Source organism: Pogona vitticeps, chromosome 2, assembly GCF_051106095.1.
Source record: "Pogona vitticeps strain Pit_001003342236 chromosome 2, PviZW2.1, whole genome shotgun sequence".
Classification (NCBI taxonomy): Eukaryota; Metazoa; Chordata; class Lepidosauria; order Squamata; family Agamidae; genus Pogona; species Pogona vitticeps.
The window spans coordinates 311,718,860-311,739,858 of record NC_135784.1 but is presented as its reverse complement, the minus strand read 5'-3'; the positions used below and the strand labels follow the sequence as shown (position 1 = coordinate 311,739,858).

Below are 20,999 nucleotides of genomic sequence, written 5' to 3'. Positions count from 1 at the left end.
CCCCTGTTTATGTCCTAAAGACCAACTGCAAAGCAGAGCAAGCTGGCAGGCAAACTATGGGAGACGTGAGAAGTTACGGCGGTGACAATCAGACCCTTTCAGTACTTAAGGAGTCCTAACCCCTGGATCTCTGGAAGGCCTCCGGTTTCTGCTCGACTCCTTGGAGGAGAAAGAGGCAGAGACTCCACCTGTGGCCTTGGCAGGCCAACGGTGCGGCTCCAGGTCCGTTTCCACAAACCTCTAAAACTCAACATAAGAAACCTGCTCTTCTCTGAGGGACACAGGTGAGCTAGAAGTGCTTCTCAGCCCACGCTGGACACTTCCAGCACACCGAACATGACTGGCACTGCCCGGGGGCTGCAACCCAAGCACGGCTCCTCAGCTTTTACAGCAGTCGGACGGCTTAGCTCAGGCAGAGGAGCGCCGGGGCCTCAAGGAGAGAAAGGACTTTCCCTCATGACGAAGCTGGAAGTATTCTTCGAGCAAGGAGGATCGCACAAACGACACCCCCCCCCCAAAAAAAAACACCCACCAGCTCTTGACAACAACACACAGAGGATCACAAGCATAGCTCCACCATGTTCACGTGCTGGAGGAGCCGGCGGTCAGGAGCCTCTCCCAGGGGCCCCCAGCCTCACCCACCGCCTGCTTGGGGGGGATGGAGAGGAAATTGATGCATCTCTCCGGACGAGGGGGCACCCCGATTCTGGCTATCCCTTCTCCCATTCAGCCTCCCCTCTTTGCCCAAGGGTGTGCATGGGTGTGTTTGCATGTGTGTGTTTGTGAGAGAGAGAGAACAAGACAAGGGTTCTTTGTCAGGAAAAGCTGTTGCCAACGAAACTTCTCCCTTGACAGCTTTTGCCAAAGGCATCGGAAGGAGTCAAACTGGTCACAGAAGGAAAGGGGGCAACCTCGCCATCCGGGTGCCGAGAACTGCAGGCACCGCAGGGGACACGTAAAGAACAACACGGGGGGAGGGGGGCAGTGGTTTCCCCACCCTCCCCCTCTCCCCCTCCCCAAGCTTCCCGTTGCATAAAACCCCAATCTGTCCAGAGGGAGCTGACCCCTGGGCTGGGAAAGTAGCCTTTCTGGGGGCTGTCTCTGTGAAGGGGGGGGAGGGAGGGAGGGTTTGCTCCACCAGCACCTGCCGGGCTGAACTCTTGACGCTGACCTGCGAGGAGACCACGCAAGGGAGAGGAGGCCAGAGGATTCTTGGCAAGGCTCGGCGTCCAGCGCTCTCTCTCTCTCTCTCTCTCTCTCTCTCTCTCTCCAGTTCCTATGGGCCCAGAGAGAGGCTTGGCGCATGAGATCAGCGCATGCACGACCTGCGAGGCTGTTGTGTGGGAGTGCATGCATGCGCTTGTGTGCACACCGGACGGTGCGGCCATGCTGGTTGTTTGGGCTGGCCACAGCTCCCCGAGGTCCAAACCGAGAAAGAAAAAGGCAGCAGAAGAGAGCAGCAACGACAACACAAATGAGTGGCGCCAAAGAAGCCACAACTCAGCACACGGGGTGGTGGGCGAAGGAAACTGGCCAGGGGAGCGTTAAAAGAAAAAAAAGGGAAAAAAACCAGCGTTGCTCTGTGGAGAATCAGAAAAAAATCAAACCAGCAGGACCAAACTTGTGCTCGCCATAAGGAATAATCTGGCATCACCCGAAAAAAAATTGCTCTGAGCCATTATTATTTATTATTTATTTATTGGACTTATATACTGCCCCATAGCACTACAAGCACTCTCTGGGCGGTTTACAAGTTAATTACGCAAGCTACACATTGCCCCCCCCCCCCGCCCAGCAAGCTGGGTACTCATTTTACCGACCTCGGAAGGATGGAAGGCTGAGTCAACCTTGAGCCGGCTACCTGGGATTTGAACCCCAGGTCGTGAGCACAGTTTTAGCTGCAGTACATAGTTTTAACCACTGCGCCACGAGGCTCATCCCTCCAGAAGCACAGTTGTTTTTATATTTTATATGTTTAAAATATTTTTGCCCCGCCTTCCTCCTTCAAAACGATCCAGGGCAGCTTACACCATTAAAAGAGAATGTTTAAAGGTAAAGACAAGCGTGCTCTGTGCATGCTCAGTGGAACTCAGGGGCAACCCTGGCAGACCCCGTACTTGCGCTGGTCAATGCCAAAGCAATCATCACGTTGAGGGCTCAAGGCCCACCATCCTGGCAGCTCATCCTTCCTAGGCACCTCGTGAGATGGGGGCTTTCTTGCGCCACCCGCCTGCCCCCGCTGGCCCTGTTCCCTCACCTCCACGGGGCTACCTTCGCTCCCTCCTGGTGGGCTCAGCGGGGTTTGCATGGATCAGGCCCCCATGAGGTGTAGGCAGGGCGGGAGAATGAAAAGGCAGCTGCCAAATAGGGAAACAAGGATGTGGCCAAACGCCCCCCATGGTGTGGAGGGCCAACGAAGGCTGATCCCCTGGGGAAGAAGAAAGAAGTGCTTCGGGATCCCTCCTGACTCTTTTCCTATGTGAATTTGGGGAATGGGATGGTCAGTCTTGGCCCCTATTCACTTTTTGGGACCGTGGACTCCCAGGCGTCCCGCAGTGGGTGCAGTGGTGCTGGCTGGCGCGGCAATGCCAACTGTGGTGGGTGACACACACACACACAGGCATGTGTTCGGCATGCGCCTGTGATGCAGGTGTGCATGCATGAGAGCGAGCGAGGGCGCCTTCTGTATGTACCCCTTCCTGACCCCTCCGTCAGAATCGCCCAACACTTTCCAGGCACTAACGTCTGGTTGCTCAGCCAGAAATTTGTTTCTTCACCGCTTCAATATGATATTCGGTGTAATGGTGTTTTGATCTGACAATGACTTCTAGAAATTACTGTATTTTTCCATGTACAAGACTATACAGTACTTTTGTCAAAAATCTTTAGACTAAAAATTGAGGGCCGTCTTATACACGGAAGTAAGCTGAGGAGAGAACAAAAACAAGTGGAGGGAAAAGCAGGGATCAAAGCAATCCTGCAGCACTTTGATCCCTTTCCCCCTCCACTTGCTAAGGCCCACTTAGATTTCTTAATTTTGGATTGGAAAAGTGAAGGGTATCTTATACACGGAAAAATAGAGGTATATTCCGACCCACTCCTGAGTCTCAGACCAGGGACCAATAAATCAACTATTGGAAGTATCAAGAAAGAAAGAAAGAAAGAAAGAAAGAAAGAAAGAAAGAAAGAAAGAAAGAAAGAAAGAAAGAAAGAAAGAAAGAAAGAAAGAAAGAAAGAAAGAAAGAAAGAAAGAAAGAAAGAAAGAAAGAAAGAAATTTAGAGCAATTCAGTTTTAAATCTAAAATGACACTCGCTCCTAAACACACATACATGGCTGGAGTCACATTTAGGCATACTGAAGGTAAAGCCACTGCCATCTCTGGGATTTTTTATTCATGACAAATTAAAGGCAGGCATTTTTTAATCTGGTCCTCGGCGGTGGAGCCAGAGTTTGGGAGTTCAATTGCTCGTGGTGCCTCTGGGGAGAACAGCCAGCCTGCGTAGGTTTGGGCATCATCAGAATGTCAGAGTGGGGAACCCACTTATGCCTACTCTCCATACCTAGGCAATCCTCAAAAGGGAGTGGATCCCATACCGTCCTCTGCCAAAGAGGGGAAAATACTGGATAGGGATAGAAAACGTGCTCCCCAAATGCTTCCTCCTCGTCGGGATGTCGGGAACTGGCTGCAGAGCCAGAATCTGGGAGTTCAATTCCTCACTGTGCCTCCTGAAATAAAAAAGCCAGTCTGTGTGGCCTTGGGCCAGCTGCAGAATATCACAGGATGTTCCCAGAAGTGACTTGGCATGAGATGGGTTACTGGCACAAGACCCCCCTCGCCGAGGAACTGCGAAGGAATCACAAGATTCCCCTCCAAGCAAGAGTGAAATAAAGTACATTTTTCCTCACCAGCACTTACATAAACCTGTCTCTGTGCAAAACTAGCATCCTTTCCCTTTTGAGAAGCAAAACATGCAGGCATGCATGCGCACACACATGGGATGAGTACAAAACAATGTGCTGATTGTTTAGAAAAGGAGAGAGAAAAGAGAGAGGAGCCCACCGCTTCCGGGGGTTTCTGATCATTAAAGGCTGATGCAACAAAGCCAGGTCTCTTAGCGTTTTGCTGTCTGCATTATTTGCATCAAAGTGGTGGGTGCATGAGAGTGTGTGCATTTGTGTGCATGTGCATGTTTTCTTGTTCTCCTGTTGACGGGAATGGAAAAATACCTTCCCTCTCACAGGAGAGGGAGAATCATTTGTGCAGTTCCTCGACTGCAAAAATGGGAGGAATAAGGCAGGCCAGTATTTCCATCCTTAACACTGACAGGCTTCTCTTTGCACCCAGAGTTGCTGAGCCCATTCACAGCATCTCACCGGCCTCCTTCCCTGTCTTCCCACCCCTCTCCAAACCCCTGCAAATTACTTCTCGCGGCGGCACTGAAACACACCTATTACTAATCCAGGATCTCCACATCTCTGCCAATCCGGTTGTCATGTAGCCAACACTTATCTCCGAGAAACCGTCACCTTCAAACGCTCTGCATGGCAGGATGAGTTAACACAGAAGAGATCCTTGCCTCCAAATGCAGTATCTTAATACAGAACTGAAAGTTCTTGGCAGCCTCCAGGCGGGAAAACAACACAGCTGTCGTGCCTGCTTCAGAAATCACAACCTACCTGTTGTAACAAAAATATGGGGACAAGCTTGAAAGAGAGGACAAGGGTTTGTGTAAAGAAGGCTCCCAAGCGCAAGCCCTGGGACCTCCGGGTAGGGCTCCAGCTAGGAAAGGATCCTGCCTGGATTCCTAGGGGACAACGCCAGTCCGAGCCGAGAATGCCACACGAGGCAGAGCCGGGGCTTCTCTTGAGGAGGAAGAGCCTCCTGGAGCAAACCTTCAGCTCATGGGGCCACAAGATTCCAGAGTTGGAAATATTTCAGAAAAAAAAATCTTCTCCTCACCTTTGGACGCGACAAGCGAGAATAAATGTCTGGCTATACCGGGCTGAAGACACCACTGCTGTAAGATGCTTGGAGTGAATTACAAAGAATTCCACTGACACTTCACATTCTTTTTTAAAGAACTTTTCCTGTGGTTCTGGGGTGGCAAAATATCCCCATTTGGAAAATTCTCTCCTTTCATAAGATGGTGGCCTTGCCCCCCCCCTTCCAGGCCTGCTTTGTGTATCTCACAGAGGTCAACGCCTAAACATTTAACTACATCATTTAAAGCATTTCTATTGTGTCAGACACACTTTTATGTGTCTCCATCACACAAACACAGAAATGAACACAGAGAATGATGAAATCATATAATTTTAATTGTCTCATGCATAAATGGCATGAGAGTATTCTTCATTTTCAATTACAACACAGCAATCAACCCTTTTTAAAAAGCAATTGATTAGAACTGCTGGACAGCTCAGTGGTTCAGGTGTCTGAGGTTGGGAGTTCGATTCCTCCACTGGGCCTCCTTGACAAGGGGCTAGACTTGATGATCCATTAAGGTCCCTTCCAGCTCTGCAGTTCTAAGAGGAGGAGGAGGAGGAGGAGGATGGTTAAAATCATTCGACCAGTTAATTGTAAATACCATATTTTTCCATGTATAAGGCCATACTTTGGTCTAATATCTTTAGACTAAAAATTGAGGGTCATCTTATACACAGAAGTAAGCTGAGGAGAGAACAAAAACAAGTGGAGGGGAAAGCAGGGATCAAAGCGATCCTGCAGCACTTTGATCCCTTTCCCCCTACACTTGCTAAGCCTCAATGAGATTTCTTAATTTTGGGTTAGAAAAATGGGGAGTGTCTTATACATGGGGGTGTCTTATACATGGAAAATACGATATATTTCCAATTGTAACCCTCAACGTAAATTCCTTTTTAAAATACTGAGAGATGCATGAGAACTTAACAATGTGAAAAAGTAAACAAAAACTGTTCATTGCTACACAATACAAAAAAAAATCTCAAGGATGGGTAGGAAAGGAGTGAAGGGCCAAAGGTAGGGACCTCCTGTGAAACAAAGGTGTGTGTGTGGGGGTTACAACCATCCTCCATCATCCTCACCCACTGAGAAAGTCCAGAGGAGGTGTAAAGCAGCACCCACAAGATACTGGGGGCCCCTGCTCAAACACGGCATTGCAGTGTGCATGACGGAGAGGAGGTACACATCTTCAGAGCTCAGCACATTGATCCAAGCAGGCTTTTGGAAGGCATAAGACTAACTCAGGAGCTGTCAGGGGACTCATTTATAGAAGCAGCGGGCAGGATCCAGCTGCATTCTGGCAACTTTTCTTCCTCCCTAATTCCCATGCAGTTACGGTATTACCCAATGTGGTGTAATGGACAGAGACCTGGGTTCAAATTCCTGCTTGGCGATGGAAACTCACTGGTGGGGTGTGATTGGCAAAACCGCTCCTGAAACACGTCCCTTACTCTGAAAGCTCTGTTAGGGTCACTATAAGTTTGTTCCGACTTGACAACACATAAGACACTACATTACACTTGGAGAAGGATGGGCCAAAGGCTTTACTCCTGCCCCCCTGAAAATCAGGAAAAACTCAGAATGGCCCTTGTCAATCACACCATGCTCGTTCATTAAACGTGGTCCCTGTCCGCCCACCTCTTCTCGGCCCCTGGACGCCTATTCTTGTTTATGAAGATCACAGAAATTTCCACCGTACCACATCCAATCACCGTGTGCTGACCCCCCAACACACAAGCACAAACACAAACACAAACACAAACACACACAAACACACACACACACACACACACACACACACACACACACACACACAAAAGGGAGATGGGAAGTCCTGTTTTCTCTTCATGACTCTAAGTGAAACCCAGAGTTTGGAAAGTTATTTTTTAAAAAGCAATTTATTCCACTTACCTGCTCTAGTGTATACATGTTGTGTGTGTGTGTGTGCTGTATATTTACGGCTCAAGAGAACACTCAGGTGGTGTCTTGTCTCAGCCAATAGGGTTAAAGGGTTAACCGTCGGATTATAAGAAAACAGGTCAGTTTGTATGAGAAGTTAAATTTTTCCAGTTAGGTCAGTCTGCTGTAAGTCTGTTATCAGTCTGTAAAAGTTAGTAAGGAAGATGTTAGGAAACTGTTGTCTGTTATGAAACTGTTATCAGATGTCTGTCAGTTACAAACCATATCTGTATCCAGCTAAATATTCAATTACTGTTATTTTATTCTTCGACATATTTTAAAGTAAACGTTCTTAAAGTTTACCATGACTGAATGATTATTCTTTTAGCTGTTGGCGTGCGCACGCACACACACACACATGGAACTGGCTGCAGAGAATATTATTTATAATCGGTGGTGTGTGTTTTTAATTCATGCTTAATCTGCTGTGTGGAAACTCACAAAAACACTCGACAGAAAGTCACTATAAAGCTACTAGAAGATAATACTAATTACAGCCAGGAAGCAACTTGGCTCTCACTCGTTACCTTCTTTTTGCAGCGTGACTTCCTCGCAGCTTTGATACCAAAACAAAATGCCGCTTGTGAACGGTAGTTGAGCGGCTTGCACTCCATGCCTTCCCATCTCCGCTTGAAAGTGGGTTTCGCTTCCTTGCCTCATTTAGAACAATGAATCTGCAAAATCTGAAAGGACTTCGGGGCGAATGGGTGAGGTGGAGGGCAGAGCTGCCCCGGTCCTCTCTGTCAACGAGAGAAGGGGCGTCTAAAAGATCTTTGCTCTTCACCGAGCCATAACACAGATGCAGAGAACTAACCCGTTTAGAAGCCACCGTGCAAGAATGACACATTGGCATGGAGTCAGAAGTCACAAAGAACAACCTGAGCCAGCCTCTCTACTCCACCCCAACCGGTAGTCTGGGCTGAAAAAAGCCCTATGTGGACTGTCCATCCTGAGTCAGTGGCTTCAACAAGACAGCACAGAAACCACCATCTGTGCTAACTACAATCAACAACGCACAGCACAATACGGTGTGAGTTTCAACCCCATTTCCATAGGCTAGCCATAGGGATATGATTTTCAGTTTTCTTGGACAACAAACCCCATCATTCTCTATTCTAGGTCTAGCTAAGCCTCAAGTCCCTTCAGCTGAGGCCATTCTCCAAGGTGAGCCGCTTGGCTTTCAGTTCCACTCATGTTTATGACTTCTCAAAGTGGGTATTTGTCTGTTCCTTTTTAATATTTGTTGACTTGTGGTTTCTAGCTTTCATATTGACTTCTAATGATGTTAAACTGCCTCTTCATGCTCATTGTCCTTAGCTTTAAATATTGTCTTTCATGATGTAAACCACAGTTGCATATTCATTGTTTTCAGCTTTAAATATTGTCTTTCAAGGATGTAAGCCACCTTGGGCCCTTTTAAGGAGAAAGGTGGGGTAAAAATGGATGGATGGATGGATGGATGGATGGATGGATGGATGGATGGATGGATGGATGGATGGATGGATGGATGGATGGATGGATGGATGGATAGGTGGGTGGGTGGGTGGGTGGGTGGATGGATGGATGGATGGATGGGTTAGTCAACAGATGGATGGATGGATAGATAGATGGATGGATGGAGAGGGAGAGAGGAAGGGATGGATGGATGGGTGGGTGGGTGGGTGGGTGGGTGGATGGATGGATGGATGGATGGATGCAGGTGTCTGCCTGTCAGGTAGAACTCCAAGAATGGAGAATCGTGGGGTCTGCAGTTCAAGAAATCCAAAAATAACATCTTCAGCAGGAGAAGGAGCCATCAATAGTTGGGCTCTTTGGATGGTGAATTAAAAATAATACAAAACTTTAAGTACCAAACACAGTAGCTTTGAACCACAGTTAAGAATATGGGAAGCTGCTTTGTATGGACTCAGATCCTGGTTGCTCACCTGAACCAAGAATCTCAGGTCTAACCAGCAGCAACGGCATTGCAGGGTTTCCATTTGAGATTCCTTTTGTAGCTCTTATGTGAGGATGCTGCTAGGAATTGAACCCGGGACCATCTTCATGCCATGTGTCTGCTCTCCCTTGAAGCCATGGCCATCCTCTATACAGGACTGCCGTCCGTCCTGTTATCAACCAGATCCAGTCCTGCTCAGCTTTAAAAATCATAGAGGAAATGGGTTTCTTCATGGTGATACCTGAATGTCCTCATTTGGCAGCTTCTAAAAATCATGGCTGGTGGGCTGACGTGGGTTAAGAAAAAAAAGAAGACTGCTAAACACAGATTTCAGAGAAAAGAGGACAGAGGCTGACAAGAACAAGCGCTCAACTGCATAATACAGAGTGGAACCAGGCTTGACCGAAACGTCAACCTAACGTCCTTTTTTATCTGGGATTCTATATCTGAGCCCCAAATACTGTGAAGTTCGTATTTCCGCCCAGCCTCGTTGTCTCTGCTCTCACTTCTCGACTTCCACAAATGCAAAATCAAAATAAAAGAGACGGCCTCCTCTGCCTGTCACTTCGGCATCTCAGGCTGAGCCCGGGAGAGCCAGAGCAGAACAGGAAGTTATGTTAAAAACTTAAGCTGCTTTTCAGCAAGCAAACGTCACAGGAGACCAAGCTACAGCGGATTAGGGATGGGATATCGGAAGCTTAGCAGACGTTCAGGGGGTCCAGGCATAATTACACGCCGAAGGCCCCAGGAGATAAGAGCGCGCCTGAGGCCGAAACTCTGACAGAGAGAAAGCGTTTGGCCATCTCCAGAGCTCCGAAAGGAAAACAAGTTTCTCTATCAATATCCTCCAGGCTTAAGCTACAACGACACCTCCCTCTGGGGCTGCCCCAAGACTGAGAACAGGAAGACCGGGGGGGGGGGGCGGGCGGCAAGACAAGACCTTAGAAAGCCAACAGTTTGGGTATCATGCCAGCAAGAACCACGTAGACCACCTTACCCAAGTGGGAAGCCACTGTCTCTCCTTCACTTTGCTACTCACGTGGCAGCAGAACACGGCCCCAAATTAATCACTGGTCTCCTCTAGGAAAAGCCCCCACCTCAAACTTCTTAGTGGGTTTCCAAAGACACGTTCAAGGCAGCAGCTTTCTTGGGATCAACAGGGAATCCATGAAATGGGCCAGCTGTTGAGCTCTACACAAAGTTTTGCCTACTAGTCCTTGCTTACTTTCCTTCCTATTTTTCGTCAGAATTTCCTAGAATTTGTGACCAGGGCCTGTGTGACTTATCCTTACCAGCGCTTTCTACGCTGTAGCATTGCCTTCTTCTTGATCTCCCCCCCCCCCACTCTGGGGCTAATACATGCAAGTGATCCTATGCTCTGAGATGCTAGAGGTAGTGGTGGTGGAGACTGAGGATGATGGCGGTGATGATGATGACTGACATGCACTGCTTTAGTGTCCCTGTGCAGTCAAGGCAGCTTACACAGAAAATCCATAGAAGAGATTGGTTAAAACCATAACCAGCACACATTCAAAAGCAATTAAAAGAATCAGGAGGGCTAAAAAAGAAAAAGTAAGCTTTTAACACCGACCATTTCTTTGAATATCCTGCATATCTTAATTAGACATGAAAATACTCAGTCTTCCCTAACATTAAGATTTTACCCCACTGAGCAAATTTTACAAGAATTTTTGGAAGAGGTTCCATGAAAACTTTGTGAAAGTGTTTTTGCATAAAATTTTCTGTTCTTTTATTTAAAAACATGCAGTGTTTGCCTGAAAATAAGACAGGGTCTTATATTAATTTTTGCTCCAAAAAAACGCATTAGGGCTTATTTTCAGGGGATGTTTTATTTGTTTCATGTAACGTAATCTACATTTTGTATTCGCAAAGGTTTTCATGGCCGGGATCCAATGGCTGTTGTGGGTTTTTCGGGCTCTTTGGCTGTGTTCTGAAGGTTGTTCTTCCTAACATTTCGCCAGTCTCTGTGGCCATGGGCATCTTCAGAGGACAGCAACATGTGCTCAATCTACATTTATTCAAATACAGTCATGTCATCTTCTTCTGGTTGCTGCACAAGGGTGGAGGGCCGGGTTTCACTTAACTGGGGCTTATTTTTGGAGTAGGGCTCATATTATGAGCATCCTGAAAAATCATACCAGGGCTTATTTTCAGGGAAACAGGGTATGCATTGCACAAAATTTATTTATTTATTTATTTATTTATTTATTCAATTTCTACCCCGCCCCTCTAGACAACATCTACTCGGGGCGGCTTACAAACATTAAAACACATTAAAACAATGTAGAAAAATAACTAACATAATTATTATAATTAATATTATCCAAGATGGCTACATTAAGAACCAGAAAAAAGGGGAAGGAACTTAGGTGACTGGGGGGAAGGCCTGTCTGAATAACCATGTTTTTAGTTGGTTTTTGAACACACCCAGCGAGGGTGCCAGCCGAATTTCAGTGGGAAGTGTGTTCCACAGCCGAGGGGCAACTGCCGAGAAGGCCCGGTTTCTTGTTTTCTCCTTCCGGGCCTCCCTCGGCGTCAGTCCCCTCAGCCGTCCCTGCTGGCTTTGTCGGGTGACTCGGGTAGATCTGGGTGGGAAGAGGCGATCTGCCAAATATTGAGGTCCCAAACCGTTTAGGGCTTTATATGTAATCATTAATACTTTGAAGTCAATGCGGAAACGAATAGGTAACCAGTGCAGCGCAGCCAGTGTGGGGGAGATGTGCTGATATTTTCTCACCCCACTAATAAGCCTGGCTGCTGCATTCTGGACCATCTGGAGTTTCCGCAAGAGCCTCAAAGGCAGCCCCACGTAGAGTGCGTTACAATGGTCTAGTCTCGAGATTACAAGCGCGTGGACTAGAGTAGTGAGGGCCCCCCGATCAAGATATGGTCGCAGCTGGGCAATCCGCCATAGATGAAAATAGGCAGAGCGGACCACGGACGCCACCTGGGTTTCCATGGTTAGCGCCGGGTCCAGATGTATCCCCAAGCTGCGGACCTCACTCTTTGCGGCAAGGGTCGTCCCTCCAAAAGAAAGGGAGTCACCTATGCCGCTGACGGGAGGGCCACCCACCCTCAAGACCTCCGTCTTGTCCGGGTTCAGCCTCAATCCATTAGACTGCATCCATTCCAGTACGGTGTCCAGGCAGCGCTGAAGGGACTGGACGGCATCCACTGAAGTTGGAGTAAAAGAGATGTAGAGCTGTGTGTCATCAGCGTACTGGTGACACGATGCCCCACACCCTCTGATGACCCCGCCCAGCGGCCTCATGAAGATGTTAAACAGCATTGGGGAGATGATCGACCCCTGTGGAACCCCACAATTGAGATTCCACGGGGCCGAGACATTCTCCCCAATCTGCACTCTCTGGGGGCGGTCCTCCAGGAAGGAGCGGAGCCAGGCAAGTGCGAGGCCACCAACTCCCAACTCGGAGAGCCTCCCCAGGAGGATACCGTGGTCGACGGTATCAAAGGCAGCTGAGATGTCGAGGAGGACCAACAAGGACACATTGCCCCCATCGGCCTCCCTCAACAGGTCATCCAGCAGTGCGACCAGTGCCGTCTCTGTACCATAGCGTGGCCTGAAGCCCGACTGAAATGGGTCTAGAGCATTGGTTTCATCTAAGAGCGCCTGAAGCTGGTCTGCCACCACCCTCTCAACCACTTTGCTGAGGAAGGACACACTGGCGACGGGCCTATAATTGCCAATTTCATCCGCCGCCAGATTTGGTTTCTTCCTGATGGGCCTAATGAGTGTCTCCTTGAGGGCAAGGGGTACCTTGCCCTCCTGAAGAGACCCATTAATTATTGCAGTGGCCCATTCAGTTGTTACCGGCCTGGCTGCTTTGATTAGAGTGGCCCCGTCCCCAAATTTATAATCTTTTTTTTTTAATACAAGTTTTTGACAAAATATAAGCCTCCCACCCACCCCTTGCATAAATACCGGCCTTTTTGCTATTGATGAAAGCAAAAAATTGTATAGGAGTTTGCAGGATTTTTTTAAAAGGAAGTTCTAGTCTGTGGAGGAACCATTTCACCCTGAGGGAGATTAAATGTGTGAATATTAATTACATTCTTAGTGGCCAGAATCTTCTCTATTGCTATGCAAATGTTGGATCAGCTGGAGGCAAACTGATACCATTAAGAACTTATCATAGATACCACTTGTCCTCAGGCTCCTTGCTTCCTGTGGCTCGCAAGCTAAGTGGTGAGACTCTGTACCCAGTGGAAATATCTTTGCTTGCATGACGCTGGGATCACGGGGAAAGGGGAGTTTGGCCAAGGCAAACAGCCAGTAGGAATGTGGGCCAAACGGGGCCAAACGGGGTCCCACTCCGATATCCTGCAGCAGTGGTGCTACCAAAGAGAAAGCCATCCTCCACCTGGGATCAAACAGCGATAAAGCCAACGGGGTCAGGCTTGAGCCCGGGGCTTCCAGAACGGACCAAGGGGTTCGGGGAAATTCATAGAGTCCTCAGAGTGGCCCCGTCCCCAAAGACTAAGGGCTTCAACGATAAAGGCCAACTTTTTTTGAATCACACACTAAAATAAACAGTAACTATAACTGTTACAGTTATTAACAATGTAACGGATGCAAATCTCCCAATGTCTGCCCTGAACCACAAGGGCCACGGATGCGTGGGTCACTGTTTCTGCAACCTCCGGTGGATACCTGAAGCCAGACCTGCTTTCTCCATGTACAGGGACAGTGCGGGAATTGGCCAAAATGCACGGAGGGCACCCTAAAAGGCTGCTGCCCTCCCTCCCCGACCCGTGAAAGGGAACGCTAAGCTCCTCCATCCAGACGGGTGGACTGACCCCCCCCACTCCCTCAGCAGCACTTGGTGGTCCGGTCTCCAGTCTCTGCCAGGCCACGGCACCACGGCAGCCATGGCACTTTTCAAACAGCTAAGCATCTCAGCTAAGTGATCCTCCCATTTCTGATGATAAGCCCGTTCCACCACAATGACGTTCACTCCATGTTTCAGTGACAGGGAACACATAGACGGGAGCCTAAAACAGGAAGGTTTTTGCCTGGGTTTAACAAAGAGGGGCGGATACGCTGGAAACTGGTCCCAGGATGTCCAGAGGAGATGGTGTTGGGGGTGCCGTGAGAGACAAAAGAGGGGAGAAGGGAACGGAGCCCTTGTAACAGTGGTGGCCGCAGTGTTAATGGACGGATAAGGATGGCATCAGAGTACAGATGATGATGATGATGATGATGATGATGATGATGATGATGATGATGATGATGATGAAGAAGAAGAAGAAGAAGAAGAAGAAGAAGAAGAAGAAGAAGAAGAAGAAGAAGAAGAAGCCACATTTTTCCAACAAGGGACCCAAAGTGGCTCACAACATTAAAATTCACACAATTTAAAAACACAAGAACTTAAATATTAAAAGATAAATTAAACAATATATGATTTAAAATACAATTGCAAGATTAAAACATGAGAACATAAAAAAGGATTAAAATATCTGCTGAAATGGGGTTCAGGGATTCCTCCAGTACACGGCCAAACAGCCCGAAAAACCAACAACAACCATGAGGTATCATTGTTAAAACCCTGCCTGAAGAGATGGACCTTTAGCCTTTTTTTTGGAAGGATAAAAGGGAAGGGGCCATCATCCTGATCTCCCGAGGGAGAGCATCCCATAGCCTGGGAGCGGCCACAGAGAAGGCCCTTTCTCTGGTTTCCCCATCAGCCGGGCTTGCGCTGGCCATGGGACTGAGAGGAGGGCCTCCTCGGATGATCTTAATCACCGAGAAGGCGCATAAAGGGAGACACGGTCCTGCAGGTAGCTTGGACCCAAGCTGTAGAGGGCTTAACAGGCAATGAATCGGGCCCGGAAATGGACCGGTAGCCAGTGCAGTTCTTGTAACAGATGCGTTCTATGCTCCCTTATAGCTGGCCCCAGTCAGTCGTCTGGCTGCAGAGTTTTGCACCAGCTGAAGTTTCCGAACCGTCTTCAAAGGCAGTCCCATATAGAGCACGTTGCAGTCATCCAAACGGGACGTAACTAAGGCATCTGTCACTGTCGCCAGATCCGGCATCTCAAGGAATGGGGACAACTGGTGCTCCAGCTTCCGCTGTGCAAAGGCACTCCTGGCCACTGCCGAGACCTGGGCATCCAAGCTTAGGGATGAATCCAGGAGCCACTCCCAATCTGCGGACCTGAGTTTTCAGGGGGAGCGTCACCCCATCCAGCACAGGTAGTATCCCTCCTCCCTCATCTGCCTTCCGACTAACCAGGAGCACCTCTGTCCTGGTCTGGATTAAGTTTTAGTCTGTCTGCCCTCATCCTGCCCGTTACGTACTGATGCCAAGCACTGGTTTAGAGTCAGGACAGCTTCCGTGGAATTAGGTGGAAAGGAGAGATAGAGTTGGGTGTCAGCTGCCTACTGGTGACACCGAACCCCAAAACTCCAGACAAACTCTCCCAGCGGTTTCATGTCGATGCTAAAAGCATGGGTGGCAAAGCAGAACCCTGAGGAAGGCCACAGGCCAAAGGCTAGGGCGTTGAGTAGGGGTCCCCCAGCACCACCTTCTGAGGTCTCCCCTCCAGGACAGACTGGAGTCACTGTAAAACAGGGTCTCCGAGTCCCACCCCAGAAGGATACCATGGTATCGAAAGCCGCTGAGAGGTCCAGCAGAACCAACAGGGACACCCTCCCCCTGTCCAGTTCCCGGTGTGGGTCATCCACCAAGGTGACCAAAGCTGTCTCAGTCCCACAGCAAGACCTGAAACCAGATTGAAATGGGTCTAGAGAATCCGCTTCCTCCAGGAATCCCTGGAGCTGAGAAACCACCGCACGCTCCAGGACCTTGCCCAGGAATGGGATGTTTGAGACTGGCCGGGAATGATCCAGTACACTGGGATCCGGGCCGGGGGGGGGGGCTTTTTCAATAGCGGTCTTATGACTGCCTCCTTTAAGCAAGCAAGGGATCCTAACCCCACCGGAAGGAGGCCTTTACCACTCCCTGTACCCCGTCAGCCATTCCTCCTTAGGCTGCTTTTAGAAGCCAGGCAGGGCAAGGGTCCAGCAACATGCAGGTGGTGGCCTTCACCTCTCCAAGAATCCTGTCCACAATATATTGGGGTGTTGGTGGTTGTGTTTGTTATTTCCCCCAGACAGCACCTCTGTCAAGGATCCTGTTTCACCATCTGCAGGCTTTCCTCAGCCAGGGGAACATAAGCACATCAGAAGAGCCCTGGGCTGGATCAGGCCAAGGGCCCCTCTAGTCCAGCTTCCTGGATCTCACCGTGGCCCCACCAGATGCCTCTGGGATCCCACAAGACCACGAGAGACCTGTCTCCTGACCTCTTCCCCTGCATCTGGTATCTAGAGGTATCTTCCTTTTACATCTGGAAATGATACCTCCCCATCATGGCTGGTAACCTGCGATGGACTTGTCCTCCCGAAATCTGTCCAATCCCCCTTTCAAGGCATTCTAGGCCAGGTGCCACCACCACATCTGGTGGCAAGGAGTTCCACAGACTGACAACAAGCTGGGGAAATAAATATTTTCTTTGGTCTGTTCTCATACTCCCAACACTCCTGGATGTCCCCTGGTTTTATTATTGCGTGAGAGGGAAAAAAGAACTTCCCTCCATCCACTTGATCCATCCCCTATATAATTTTATACATCTCATGTAAATGGATTCAGTGGTGCTGGCTCATATAATAACAGGGGATGTTTAGGGTTGGTTAATGTTAGTTGGTTTTATATGTCTAGAATTAATCCTGTACTCTTCCATATTAGTAAGAAAGAACATAAGAACCTAAGAAAGAAGAGCCGTGCTGGATCTGGCCAAGGGCCCCTCTTAGTCCAGCTTCTTGTATCTCACAGTGGCCCTGTCTCCTGATCCCCTTCTTCCCCTGCATCTGGCATTTGGCGGTCCCTTCCTTCTAAGCCTGGAGATGATTCCTCCTCATCATGGCTTGTAAACTGTGATGGCCTTTTCCTCCCAAAATCTGTCCAATCCCCTTTTAAAGTCATCTAGGCCAAATGCCATCAGCATGTCCTGTGGCAAGGAGTTCCACAGACTATGTGGTGGGCAGCGAGTTCTCCAGAGAACCAGAAATCCTATTGCAAACATCAACCGTGGGCCTGAAAGTTCCCTGGGGAACATCTATGGGCCCTCCAGGTTTGCCTGTCTGGAGGAGAGCTTCTCCTTCCACCCTCATCACACGGGCAAGGCCATTCCACTCCACAACTGCAGCCTGGAACACAGCTTCCCTCCTGAGAGGTCCTGGGCATCTAGCAAAACATGCAGGCCTCTCCTGTTTATGTGAGACAATACGAAGGAAAGCAAGTCAAAAGGATTTCCTGTCCTGACTTGGTGGTGGGATCTCGGAACCTACCGCCCCAGCTTCTAAACATATTTCTCCTATTTCATATGCCATGCACTGTACTGGTTTTCTGGATTTGCACTGCAAGCCGATGCCCATTTGCTGAGAGGTAAGCCACCGGTGTTCAGTGAGACTTACTCCCAGGGAGTAACGGAACGGATCGCAGCCTTAGCTGCTCTGCAAACCAACTTAAGCAACCACAAGTTTCTGAAATCTTGCAAATTTCTGAAACCTTGCAAAGAACAGGCACGTGTGCAGGATAGTGCCCCTTCCAGCGGAGAGAAAAGATTGCCATGGCAACCAAGAGGTGGTACCAATGCCCGGTGGGAATATGGACCGGTTCTGCACCCCTGCCTCTCAAGTTCGGCGCAAACGTCAGTTTGACGGGTGACCCTCACGTGCCTTTTTCACTCGAGGCGGAACTGACGGCTATTTCGAGTGACATTCACAAGCATCTTTCCTTCCCTTCTTATAAAAGGAGGGGGGGGGAAGACCCCCAGATAACCCAAGTTATGTTGCTGTGAAGCCTCCCTGTTTTTTTTTAAAGCTATCCCCCCCTCCTTTTTCCCTCTCTGTATTATTTTTGATCAGGGACCAACCTGGCTAAGAAGGGATCACAGAAAGGGTTATGCCAAAGTAGATAACAGGCTTGTTTTAAAACGGAGTGGAAACATGGCCCGGAAGGCAGCACTGGATGCCAGGTCTGTGCAGCCGGTGGCGATCTGGCAGGACCCCCTTAACTTCTCTTCTGCTCGCTGGAAAAATCAGCCCTGGACGAAAGCAAAACAACCCTCCGTCCGCTGGGACTTCCACACGGTGCGTAAGCCCCCGTGGGGGAAAAAAATCAGGTCCCGCCAGGGCGCCCCTGCCCGTTCCTTTCGGAGCCCCTTGTACCCAGGATGGTGCTAAGGTGCTGGCAACAGAGTACCTTGCTTTTATTTTTTGGGGGGGGACAACAAGCCAGCAAGCAAACAATCCTGTTTTCTGTCTTTCCGAGAGGAAAATTGGATAAACGTGCCTCTCAAACCGAACAAAACTCTTCCACTTCAGAATATTGGATTTCCACTTGGAAATAAGAAGGGAATTTTTTCCAGTGTGAGCGTGAACATCTTGTTGAATGGCAAATATCCCTCAGTGCGGCCGTAACGGCCTTTGGCAGGGCCTTCCGAGCTGGAGTATGCTGGAACAAAACACTCGGGCTTGTTTGGTGGGGGGAAAAAAACCTGTTGGAATATATAAGGACAACTCAGAATGTACGTAGGTGCATAGGTGTGCATGGGAAACTCTGGAAGTTGTTCTTTGCATGGCAGACTCTTTGAACAAGCCAGATTCTGCCTGGTGCTACTAACCCATATAGATTTAGAGAGAGAAAAAGAAGTGTCAGCTACATCGTTCACTTAGATAGGCTAGTGAGAGTCTGTTCGCGATGTTGCCTGGAAGCAGTCTGCTCCTCTGTTTCTCTGCCTGATAAGAATAAGTCAAGCACAAATCCCTAGCAAAGCCAAATGTTTCAAGCACAGTGAGTTTATTTGACATCCATGTTTTACAGGAAACATTCTAAAAGTTTTTGTCTTGAGCGAGTTATTATTATTTCAACAACTGGCACATGCAAGGGAGAATTCCATGCATGACATATGTGGGTTTTTATAGTACTGTACGCTTGAACCGCTGTGTACAAACTCTCACTTATTTCAACAAAAACACTTGCGGCAAATTTTAGAGCCCCCTATGCTGTGTGGATTTTAAAAAGAGTGTTTTTTTTTAAAACTACAATTCCCAGAATTCCCCCCAGCCAACATGACCAGTGGTAGCTCGTTCTGATGGTTTTAGCCCCCCTCCGTCCCTGTTTGTTTCTGTTAGGGAACAGTTATTGGTGGTTGCATGCGGGGATGATTGACACATGAGTGCTGGGTGCATAACAGTGAGGACAGTTATGACAGCTGGAGAGAGGAAAAAAGAGAAGCTTGCGTTGATAGAAGATGAAGCGAGTACTTAGTAAGACAGAAAGAGGGCTGCGAATTTCAATGGAGACTAAATTTGGTTAGGATCAGGCTAAGATGAGGATGAGAGGTGGGAAAGAGACAGAACTGGAATTTGAGAAGACATACACAAAAAGCCTGCCTTGACCCCTTAGGATTCTGTTATATTTATTTGTTTATTCAACTTTTAGACCCGCTCCTCTGGCTACACGAAGGCCAATCTGGGAGGTTCACAGTGTGATCAGACGCAAAACCAAAAGTAAGCATAAAAATCCATCTACAAAAATGACATCAAAATAAATAAAACTGATTTTTAAAAGGCAAGAAGGCGGGACAGGTGATCTAAGCGCTGAAAAGCCGCTGTGCTATGATGGCACAACTTCCGGGAAAGCCTTGCAGTGGGCGGGGGGGGGGGGGCTGGTTTACTAGGGACCAGGGCAGCTCTGGGGATACAGATCCGGCACACTGCTGAATGAATGCCTCCATGGCGTGCTCTCCCACAGCACCTCCCGCCTTCAGCCGAGCCGCGGAGGGCTTCTTTCCGACATTCTGCTACTTCAGCAGGAATAAAAATGCTCCTGTTCACTTCACTTTACTTCCGTGCCAAAATGAAGAGGCGCGAGCAGCCGCACCCCTACGTATGTTCCTGTGCGCAGAGTTTAAAGCCAACTTGAGTGGCAGCTTTGGAAGCAACGGCTTGGGCAAATGAAGTCGCCTAAGCTCAACGGCGTTGTTCTTAAAAGCCTTTTGGGGGGAAACCAAAGTATGTGTGTTTTGTTGAGGTGTGTGTGTGTGTGTATCAGTTGAGGAGGTTCTGAAGAGAAGCCAAAGTGCCCCCCACCACAAGGCTGAGTGGAAAGCAGGGAGAGAGGACCAACACCTCCACCCCCCCACCACCCCCTTGGCTTCCCTGAGCATGTTTGTGATTCCAAAACAATTCCATCTGTGCAAGATGGATTTTAATGGGATTTGCCACCTGATGTTTGGCTTGCTCGGTCCCCCCTTCCACCCACCCGGCAGACTCCCATCCAGTCTGGCCTACCAACCCAGGGCCCTCTCTTTCCACCGGCACCCCCCCCCCCAAAATCAGGGAGTCTCAGGTTGATTCTTCTGCAGTGCTCAACAAGGGACTCCTGATTTCTAAGCATGACCCCTGAGCCTCAACTGAACGTTATTTTGCAGGGTGTGGGAGGGACATGGGGACCTGCTGTCTGGGGGCTTTTGGAAACCAAATTCAGAAAAAAAATACCCCTCACAAAAAGGCCCATGTACACACACCCTAGAAGCCCGTTCCTCAGCTCTCAACCACACGCTGCCAAGCCACGGCTGACGGTAGCCAGGTGAGCATCCCAGGGAAAATAAATAGCTCGTCAGGAAACTCTGCCAACCCAGTTCAGCCCAAAAGGCATCTCAGAGGGAGGCCCTGTGAAATCCATGGAGCGTGGCCGCCTCCCCGGATAACCCTCTCCCAAGCAGAAGAGGATTCTGCAAGGGTTGAAGAGGAGCGGAGCCAAGAGATGCGAAGGGAGGTCCCGGGAAAGACGAGGGTGCTGCGCCGTTGGGCCACGCTCCAAAGGCAAAGCAAGACAGGCAGGGAGGGAGGCTCCACCCCCCCCCCCCAAATGAGCTGGAGCAAAGCAACTTTGGGTCTTCACCTGAGCAGCCCGTGTTGGTCTCCTAGCTGCTTTTCTCTCTCTGTGTGTGTGCAAGTGAAAGCCAGAGACAGACTGACAGACCCCAGCAAGCGATGCGCTGTGCGCTAA

The 20,999-nt window shown here is 49.0% G+C and overlaps 1 protein-coding gene and 1 long non-coding RNA gene across 10 annotated transcripts in view; both read right to left on the bottom strand.

Moving 5' to 3' along the window:
* Positions 1 to 20,999, bottom strand: part of CNTFR (ciliary neurotrophic factor receptor) — a 385,998-nt gene that overhangs the window by 239,846 nt on the left and 125,153 nt on the right. The window lies entirely within an intron of this gene.
* Positions 3,668 to 11,080, bottom strand: LOC144586273 (uncharacterized). Its single transcript, XR_013541003.1, has 2 exons — positions 6,897 to 11,080; positions 3,668 to 5,527 (listed from the first exon to the last, which is right to left on the bottom strand). It is a non-coding gene; the product is annotated as an uncharacterized LOC144586273 (long non-coding RNA).